Genomic DNA, 11,448 nt, shown 5'->3' on the forward strand with positions numbered 1-11,448 from the left:
GTGCAAATGTGCTTGTGTAGTTCTCCCAATAGCAAGTAGCTTGATGTGGATGAAGCTGTGAGACCCTGCGCACGAGAAAATGCTAACTTCCTGGTTTGAGACCGGATGTGGGGTTGTACATTTCCGGTATAGCTTTACTTTGCGGCCAATCGCTACTGCGAAGATATACTCCAAAATCATGTCCAAAAATGGAAAAAGGAAAGATCGCGTTAAGTTACAAAGAGCAGAAGGTGGGAACACTCACCACTGTTGTGTCATAAAAAAATCAAATGATCAATTTTGACGTTTAAAGAGTTTAGATCGATCAGTTGTTTACATCACTCAACACAAGCAGAACTGCATTACAAAATCAGAAGACACATCGTCCACATTCAGAAGCACATCTCTGTATAGTGACAGTTATTATGATTTAAACAGGCAAATGTTCAGCATTCAAACTACAGGTGAACAATAGTCAAACCAGATGTTCCCCCGTTATGTCGATATCAGCTAGTCAAGTACACACCTACACAGCATGTTAACAAACCGTGAAAAAAAAGCCACACAAAAAATGAATAGAGATTGACAGACCACGTGACTTTCGCGCATAGCATGCCAGGTACTAGTGGCAAAACAATCAAAGCAATGCATCAAACGCAAGCATTTGCAGCACCGCAAAACGTTCATTCTCCGGTTCCAATACCTTCTTGCTTTTTCTTTGCCCCCCAAAAAAGGTATGTACAAAACGAAGGAGTATTGCTGGTAAGGGTTTCTATACATTAGTGTTTACGAAGGGTATGTGTTGACTTACCTTCAATATTACAGTGGTCCCTCGCTATAACGCGGTTCACCTTTTTCCTCGCTGTTTCGCAGATTTTTTAGTGAAAGTTTGCATGCTTTTTTACACGTCACATTGTGTCCTGCGTCCTGATCGCTGCAGACGATCTCCTCCGTGACGTCTCTCCTGTACAGTACAGAATCGCTGCATCGATCGCTAGCAGTGTGACTGAAGTGCAGTACTGTATGTCGACGATGTCTACGAAACGTTTTGCACCATCAAAAAATAAAATTGGCTACTTGATTTCACCTATCCCTGGTTATTTTTAGAACATAACACCCGCGATAAACGAGGGACCGCTGTTTACAGATACTGAGAAATATAACATTTGAATCCCTTTTCTCTTTTGCTCTGAGGTGCGGGGGAAAAATATCGACAAGTCGATGAACATCATTTACAGATATATTGGGTAAATGCCCACGACATCTATAGAAATGTAAATCGCCGCTTGATTCATTCATTTGCTTAACTTGTTCTGGACGGTAAACAGGGCGCGAATAGGACACCGGAAACAAAGCTCCCCACAGGAGTTTCCGCACCGGAAGTAGCATATGCTAACGTGCACATAGTCTATTGTAGCCCACAAAGCAGTTGTTTGTGACACTGCCCCCTGGTGACAGTAAAGAGCTACAACATTCAGATGACAAAGCTGTGGGTATATTGTGCGCAGGACCTCAGCAGAACCAAGACGAACAGTTTGGAGAAGGAGAACAGTATGATTACGAGAAAGGGTCTTTAAAGTCACCAGGGACTGACCTATTGCTTTAGAGAGTTTTGCAGCAGTTTGATTGAAATGTTATGTTATGTTAATGATTTGGTTGTAGAAAGGGAGAAAATAATCAGTAAAATTACATTTCAAAGTGTTTTTTGTACCAGGCTTCAGATTTTCTGATGTAAAGTTGGTCTGTCGGGACTGACTCCCTTTTGAGCTAGTCTCCAGCTATTTGTAGGTTTTGTTGCTTCCTGTTCATTTTTCAGCAGAGAGGATTTTCACTTAAAGAAAACTGAACAAAAAACAAAAACACTCAAAAGTACACACTGGCTATAGTTTTCTGGATCAAGAATTGAAAAACTTTAAATCAACTTATTCTTTTATTGTTAATACAAGGCAATTTTTCTCTTACCAGCTGCTTTTAGTGCCTGCATATAAATCCATTAATAACTTTGCCATAATTACAAGTGAATGTTGCTGGAAAAAGAATAATAATATAAAAAAAAGTGTTCATTTCTCAACTTAGCTGATGTGTTCATTACAAGGTTTTCATCACATAGCCGTATCCGGATAACTGCCTGCTTAATGTGCTTCACTTGGTGTTTCCGCTGAGAACACAGACACGGCAAGTACAAAACACCTCGGTCCGACAGACACAGTTAATGGTCATCACCTCACTCCTGCAGAAGCTTCATCTGATGACAGCTTTATGGAAACCTGGCCTGACCTTTAGCTCACTATTGCCATGGAAACAGGTTTATACCCATGTCAGCTTTTCATGTCAGCAGTGTGCTATTATGACAGTGTCCAATATAAAAGGTATACAGTTTTCACCTGGATGATCAGCTCATCTCCAAATAATTGCCTAAGCAACTTTTTTGTGTGTATTCTACGATATTTACACCATCACTCTCTGTTAGATTGGTTTATGTGCTTACAGGCAAAGAACACTGGCAATAAATCACTCTGTGAGTGATTTGCTGTGTTTTGAGGTCAGTGGTTTGGTGTAATTAGGCCAGACACAGTAAAACAGTGAGAGACGGCTGTGAGAGCGCTGAGAAAGAGATGGAAAAAATAGAAACAGAAGAGAGGAGGAGCAAGATTTTGAGATAGCTCCTGAGCTCTTTTTTTAGGCTAAGAAGTGCTAGCTGTATCTCACTGATACAATGCTCTCATACACAGCAGAGAGTGGGCCAGAGCCAAAGGGCTCCACACTGAACCTCGCTGCTTAGCCACGAATACTGCCAGGAAGAGTGTGCCACCTACAGGTGCCAACAGAGAGTGAAGAGGTAAACTGACATCTTCACTCTTTCACTAAACGAGCAGTGATCTTTTTTTTTTAGATTTGATGTCTCCTTGTAAATTAATGGATAGTTTTTTGCTTTAGTCATAACCAGTAGACGTATGCTTGTGTAGAATAAGAAGTTAATTTTAAGGAATACAGGAGACCATTAATCTGTAGACATAAATCAGAATGAATAGTTTTCAGCAAACATGCCCAAAGAATGCATGTCTAAGAATGCAAACATTCACTGGATACTCTCACTGGATACATAAAATAGTGGTTAGTTAGTGGTTATAAAGTATCACAAGTCAAAGATGTTTCTAAATAGTGGGTAGAAAATAGAAAAATTAAATAAAAGTAATCTGAGATTAAAATGTTTACAAACCAGAAACAGAAAAATGAACAAAGCCACAGAAGCGCTCACACTCCATTCCTCCTTTGCTTTTATAGGCTCTTCTTTTAAAAAGCTCATTGCAGCAGCTCTTTGTAGGTTTGGATGAGTGACTTGTGGAGCTATTTCCTTTTGGCATACCTTCACTCTCCTCTCATGACGAGACATTTTGGCTGGCAGGAGGGAAGATGAGTGGAGAGTTGGGGGAGAGGTTGGAACATTTAGCTTTATTCTAAATGAACAAATGCCAGGTGTCACATAAACTATAGAAATTACACACACATCCACACTACACTGAACACACTCCATCCATTACTTGTTACATTCCATGTTAAGAGGACATTTGTCAGAAAGGAAATCCACCCATGAATGAATCCCATACACTTTTTCTTCACTTCATCTTCAGCTCTTTCACCTCCTTCCTCTCATTTACAGGGAGGGCTCTCCACTGGACCAATCCTCTGTCTTTCCTTTTTGTTTTGTTTTCTCCAATCAGCTGCTCCCGCTCCAATAATTATCTTTAACTGCTGATGCCAGATAAAAGCTGATGCATCCCAAATTATTTAAAGTCCATTTAAAAGATGCTTTATGAAGAAAAATAGTATTAGGGACTTTTCCAGTGAAACCACAGCCCACAGATGCTTACCAACTGTGCTATCCTCTTTTACACACACAAGTTATAAATCACGAAACACTCCTATTATGCTATGGTAATATAAAGTACTCTGAGTGGTCAGGGAGACTAGAAAAGCTTGATTTAATGCCTCTCCTTCCCACTATGAGTGTCCAAACATTTACTGCAAAGCTTTTCTTTTTTGTTAAACTCATCAGTGAGTAAGACCAGTGATCACTGCAGAGGTAAAACTGAAAAAGAGAAAAAAAGTGCAAATGAAACCACCTGTTTTTTAATCTGTATACTACCAGCTGAGCGCCTGGCAGACAGCTGACCCGGTTGTGAGATGGGTCCAAGTTCTCTGTGAGCAATTAGCATTCTTTTCTCCGAGAGCTGAACAGTTTTCAGGCTCCTTGTTAATATAGTAAAAGAAAATGTAATAAACTCACAGACACTTCACACTAATAGTGTTGGCAAATACATTTCTCTGTGACTGGAAGTTAATAAAGTGGACTTTTTATTGTTACTAAGTTCTTAATCTTTTTAAGCGCAATATTGCTTTAACTTTTAACTGAATAGGAGTTATTTTATACTGTACTTTTGTGTTTGGCCATCAAAAACAATATCTTAGTCACTAAACTGAGACAAAGTAGGTGGAAAAGGAGAAGACGTGGGAGAAACTGGTGCATTAATATAGCTCCAAATTATCTTTGAGAAGTGCAATGTGCAGCAAAGGTGCACGCCCCTGCTAAATGAGCCCTGACAAGCTCTCAGTGATGCCAGAAGGGGAAAAAATGAAGGGAAATGGAAAACAAAGCCTGAGAAACACTTCATCCAGAGCTGTTTTTTTTTTTGTTTTTTTTTTTAACATTTTTTGTGTGCCGTCTTTGACTTTATTTTTACAAGTCAGTTCTTAATCTGAAAACTGCTTTCTAGTAATTGGTCCTAATGAGGAACAAATAAAAATGTGCTCACTGCACGTGTTGTTATAGTTGTGTTGAAAGAGAACCACTCAGAAAACGTCACACATTTCAATCTACATACTGTAATATCACAAAATTAATAGCAAGTTAAATAAAATATCTTTAAGGAAACCAAAATATACCTGAAGCACAATGCTATTTATAGGCCTTTCCATCAAAGACTTCAGCTTTCCACTATGTGGCTATTTAATACCCTATTTATTGTACTTTTTCTCTATAAATACATCTTTTCCGCTGTCACCTCCAGTAACCCTGGTGTTATGTGAGTCTTGACCAGACGTTACAGGTCACCTTCCTGACATAATCCAAAACAAACAGTTGACAGGATAACCCCTGGCCAGGTTAGAGGATTACTGTCTGACTTCATCATTCAAAAGACACTACTGCCTCCCCCTCCATTCATGCATAACTAATCACAAGTACACAAGTAAGCTTTTCCAGGTTACTGGATTTACAGATCCATGCGTGTACGTGTATGCGTGCATATATGGAAAATTTCTTTTCACAGTTTATTGAGCTCTTCCAGATTACCTCCAGATTTGTTTGTGTAATTATCAGACAAAAGCACGAAAGCGGGGAATTCTTGTATTCTGTAGTTAAGTCCTGTTGCATATGAGGGTACCAGCCTCGGGTCATTTGAGTAATGACTCAAGTTCTCTCTCATTTGCTCTCTCTTTTTTCCTTTTTGTGAAGCTCTCTTCACCCATAAAGCATTTTGCTCTCTCACTTCTCACTTCAAAATATTTTGTGCAACATAAACTGATGCAATCTACTGTTTATTTTGAGATAGTGTGTGTGGGGGAAAGTCTCAGTGACAACACACAGGAAGCTGTGTTTTCCTGCAGTATAGGTAATACAGACATAAATATAAACAAAAGATAGAAACATTAGAAACATAAATAGAAACTTTTTTTTTAACTCATTCAATTAAATGATACAAACAAAAATTAACTACCTTCAAATACTTTCTCTACAAGGCAATTTGTCCATAATTTTTTTGGAAAAAGCCCAACAATTTTGCAATTCAGCCTCTGTACAGCACCACAGGGGATTTTAAATCAGAATGTGATTGTAGTACCGACCTCTGTGTTATTGTCATTGTCTATAATCAAGAGATGTCTCCAAATACGTAAACTGGGTTTACACCAACGTGCCAGCATCTGGTTATGTTCAAGAGCAAAAAGGAAGATCAACCAGAATAACAGGAAAACAAAAGTATGGGGAAAGAGAAACAGTCCATGATGTGAAGCATACCACATCATCTGCCAAACAATGTGGAGGGAATGTAATGGGATGGGCATTTATGACTGCCAGTGGAACTGAGTTACTAGTGATAACTGACGATGAACACTACACTGCTGATAGATGTAGCAGGTCCCTTTGGGACATGGTCACCACTTGTGTCTTTGGGCCTTAGGACTCTCCTCTCGACTCGTACCAGGGTGGCTGCCTGTTGCCTCTGGTCATCTGGGACTCTCATCCTTTGGCTGTGAGCTCCCCATCTACAGCCTCCTGCCTTCTCCTGCTAGGATGGATGCACAGGGGTCGCCAAGATGTGATAAATGAAAAATACAAATAGAAATGAATAAATAAACACATAAATTTTTTTTCACATGAACAAGAGGAGGCTATAGAGATTTTTTATATATATGTTTAAAAAGCAAAATGTGTATGGTACCACAGTGCATTCAGATTACAATTATGATTGAAAAAGCTGCCATTCAGGATTGGAGCAGGATGGATTCAGAAGTGTACACGGCAATACTCTCTGCTTAGATGCAGCTAAATATTGCTGACTTAACAGCACTTCGCAGTGTAAGCAGATATCGACCCTGCAAAAAATGCAAAATAGGAGTTTAAAATATCCCAAGAGTTTCTCAAGAAAAAGAAATAGACTAATATTCAATGACCAAGTCGGTCACCTGATCTCATCGTGCTTTTCATTTATTATAAAGGAAACCTGAAAACAAAACTAAAACCAAAATGACCCAAATACAAGCAGAATGTGCTACAGGAAATGCCTAAAAGAGCATCTCAGGTTAGGAAATACAGCTTTTGGTGATTAACTGCGAAGGATTTTCATCCAAGTATTAGGAACAATTCTTAGTTTTAAAATTGTGTTAGTTTGTCCAATTAATTTTAGGGCTGTAATTCCTGCAGAAGTTTTGTAAGTTGACAGTCTGCACATTAATCACATCTTAATTGTTTCCACTGTGGTGGTGTAGATGGAAAAACTACAAAAACAGTGGTTGCGTGACAAATTATAGACCTTGCTATAACTGGGACTGAGTCAAAATAAGCTATATTATACTACCTTTCATTGTTTGTACATGCTGTGCTTGCTAGCATTAAAGGGATTCAAGTTTATTCTAAGTATAGTGTCTGTGTTCATTATAATCAGCCCCTGCACACAGTCCAACTGCATGGCTGGGAAGTTGGCAAAATAAGATTGCTTTAAATAACTGACAGTGCTTATGCTTATTACAATAACAGATCATCAGTGGAACAATGGACTATTGTGTGATGGATGTTTTGGTTGCAAACCTTTTGAGTTACTATAAATCAGAATATCATCACAGACACAATAAAAAACACGCTAATTCCAAGTTGATTGGTGATCTTCAACCTGTGCTTTATGCTGTTGTCCATAAGTTGTTATAATGGTATAATCATTGGATCAACAGTGCAAAACAAATTTGGCTCTTTTTTAATTAAATTAGTAAACTTTTACATACAGAAATGATCTTAGGAGATAATCTTTCATTCATATTCATTTGAACTTGTATCACACAAATTCCACACGGCTTTCAGACAGTAAAAGTTCAGATTTAATGACTGTGCTGTTGCTGCCTGTCAGCGATGTTTAACTGCTTTCATCAAGGCTGTATATTATCAGTGTCTTGTTTTCTTTTCTCTGTAGCAACTCTGTCCCAGCATGCCAAGGAAGAATGTCTTTTTACTCGTCTATATGTTTAACCATTTAGATGTGTAATTACATGCAATGTTGGGTGCCGTTAGCCAGAGGCCAGATTTACTCCAGTTCTCTTGAACAAAAAAAATTGCTCATGACTGAGAGTCAAAAATAATTACAGGCCAAGCAGAACAAGCGTTTATGTCAAACAATGAAGGCGGTTGCCATGTAAACCACTTTACTGTACATTTATCATATGCATATATCGTATAGACAACAAAAGCTTGACACGAACAAGTAGTTTCACTTTAATAATCTCTTGCTAGCGCCTCCTGTGTCATTTCCATACCCACAAATATTGGCATCTTATTTATTTATAAGATGTAGCACTGTGATCTTTTCAGTATAGCTAATTTCATGTATTTATTTGTAATTCTTTGTTTGTGATTCAGGAGAGTTGTTTAGCTCAGAGATTAGCTAACCCCGTGCATTCTGGTTAGCTCATAAGATGCCTAGCAACTCTGCTAAAACTTTGGGCTGATGGAGCATGCGCATTAGCTCAGACTCATTGCTAGTGAATAGCTAATATCAAAACAGCTGAGCCAACAGACTTCCTATTTGCTTCTTGCACATATAAATGGAATTACAGTTTATAATCATACAGTTCTTTTGGAGTTTTAGATATCAGGCTTTTAGCCAAAGGTTTCTGAACATACAAACCTTCAGAAACTTGGATTTTATGCTACTAATGTTAGACATTGAAGGCTAATGACATGCTAAGACCACTTTAAACATAACATGAGTTCCCAAGTGTAAGATTCAGGCTGAACGATGACTGGGAAACCGTAACTTAGTTTATAAAGACCATAGAGCATAAATAGACGATCAGAAAAAGAAAAGAGAGGCAGGACTACACATACTGTACAGACGGAGGTAATGAGACACGGGTGAGGGCAGGTGGAAACAATCTGATCCTAGAAGGGAAAGGAACAAAAGAAAACAAACAAACAAACATTTCAAGTAAAACAGGAAGCAACCAAAGCGAAGTTAACTAACATCAGAGATCAGTTTTGATCTCTAGTAACTAAAATATCTGACTGTTTTGAAGTAGCAGAGTATGTACAACAACTTAAGTACATCACTTTAAATTAAGTTTAGCCTAAGTAGTAAAAATATTTGAAAATGTGCTTAATTAAACAGGTGGTTAAACAGATCTGCTAATATTCTGGAAGAGCTGCACTCATCAACCTAGTGCCTATACTTTATTTACAAGTATTAGTCCATGTGCCATCTGTCTTTTCTGACATCTGGGCTGCAGCTGGAGCTGGGAGCGTTTCCTCTGTCATTACTATTACAGTCTGCAAGGAAGTCTTCGGTGTCTGTAGACTCTTTAGCTCAGCACTTTCATTTTTTAACTGCACGTACAAAATAAAAACAAATGTGTACCAATCTCACGTGTTTCCATCAAAGGTATCAGTGTTCTTTTTTCTCTTAAATGCATGCTTCATCTCATAGACTAGTAAATGTAGCCAGTCAGACTCAGTGTGTGCAACAGTAGAAAAAAAGGCAGTCTCATATCATTGGATCTTGATGTGTATTCAGCACATGTAAACAAACAGAATTACATCACATACTGATTTTTAAAGCGATCCAAGAGTGTGGAGAGATACTGATGAGCTGATTTGGTATTATGTCTGATTTATTGTGTTTTTAAAGCATACCAACATATCACAATCTTACAGCGTTTAATTTTCTATCCATATTTTAAATCACGACTCCTCGTTTTACATTTTCTGATCAAAACGTCACCTTAGGCGCAGTCACAGTAAATGATGAGTGAATGGGTGGCTCGATGCTTGAATTAATTGTTAAAGCTAAACAAATTTGTTTCTTCATCCATTTTCCCCAATGAGTCAGGCAAAAATTCATTTTTTAACCTTTTTCACATGAGGGTAAGACGCGTTCTACGCGTTTTATTTTCAACTTTAATTTATATATTTTATCTTATTCTTCCCAGTTAAATTTACCCTTCATTCTAATTTGTGTTGTACAGTTATTTCATTTTTAACCTTAATTTATATTTTATTCCTTCCTAGTTAAATTTACCCTTTTTAATTTTTCATATTTATTTCCTATCTTATTCATAGCCTTTCCTTTTTTGTTCTCTTTAGGTCACGAGCAGTTGTCCAAGCATTTCACTACATATCGTACTGTGTATGACACACGTGTACGTGACAAATAAAATTTGAATTTGAATTTGAAGCCCCACCCCCTGCTCCTCCTTCCACACCAACATATTCCTGTCAACTTTCCCAGACAGCCTTGTTAACTTGTCTACCGCACTCTGAACTTCTGCCAGTACGGAAATAATAAACACATTATTTCTTCGAGTCCACTTAACATCAGCCATCACTTGCTTCACACTGATTTTTCTGTGGTTGACTTTAGTAATTCTCATTAAGTAAATTACACTTTCCAAGGTTGACACTTCTTACTTAACCTGTTGCAAAATTCCAGCAGGACTTATCAGGGTCTCGTGAGAAAACAAAAAACCAGAAAATAACGCAGAGTTGCTGAATAACTTTAGGTCTTTCAAATTTGTATAGCAAAGTGTTAAGTCTGAGTGATAATGGCTGAGAACAGCTTAAAGTGGACATTTGAGTACTGTTTTCTTTTTAAATAACACACCAAGACACAAGGCATGATTTCAACTGATGTGTTACAGACACTTTCCCATGCATCCAGGAACTCTTTGACTTCCCTACAGTTTTTACAACTGTTTGTGTTAACTTTAACAACAGTAATGATTTAACACTCTGCCTCAAACTGGATGCCACTTGTGCTTTTATATTCAAATTTGAAAATGAAAAAGCAATTTGTTGCTTGCCTAAATCTGACACCAAAAAAACGGTTTTATTTTATTTTATTTTTCTCAAGTCAAATGAAGACAAGTTCCACTGACTAAATTATACAGTTTAAGAACTACTGTGTGGGAATTAGTGGCATCTAGTGGTGAGGCTGCATAATTATAACAAAAAGAAAACCGCTTCCTCACAGGTCCTGGTGAGGCGCGCTCAGTTCAGTGTAAATTATAAAAGATGTGTACAGAGCCGGTGTTGGGTTTGTCCATCCTGGTCTGCTGTGGAAACAGGATAAAAGGAGCTAACAAAATTTAACAGAAGCTCAGCAGTATATAGTTATGGTTGATTGATTAAAAATAACTACAAATACTATATTTAGTTTCGTTCTGTGTCTGTGACTAGAGCTCATTAAATCAGACACACCGGTCCTTTAAATTGAGCCTCATGTTTCTGTACCTATGACAGATGAGGCTGCAGATGTTTTCCATTCTCAAAAAGAACATCTCTTTAAAACCTTTAGGCGATTTCCTTAAATGTGTCCCAAACCTTCCCTTTAACTCAAAGAATAAATAATAAAAATGTTATGTTCAAAGGTCAAAGGTTAGAGTCACCATGAGCTCATAGAACAACTGGCAATTCAAAGATGGAAATTATGACACAATTTCACAAACAGGCCTAATAAAATAAAATGATAAAAAGACATTTTAGACCCAAAAGTTTAAAGGTCAGGTTTACTTTGGCATCATTTTGCTCTGGATTGTAAAATAGCAACATTATTTGGTCCCCACCTGAAAGTCTGAGTCTGAAGAGATGTAAAGTATCCCTTGACTAATTGGAGTCGTAAATTGCAGCACACAGTGTAATTCACTGTAAAT

The sequence above is a fragment of the Diplotaxodon limnothrissa genome, linkage group LG5 (assembly GCF_057381915.1).
Source record: "Diplotaxodon limnothrissa isolate DT_005_m linkage group LG5, D_limnothrissa_male_GT1.1, whole genome shotgun sequence".
Taxonomy (NCBI): Eukaryota; Metazoa; Chordata; class Actinopteri; order Cichliformes; family Cichlidae; genus Diplotaxodon; species Diplotaxodon limnothrissa.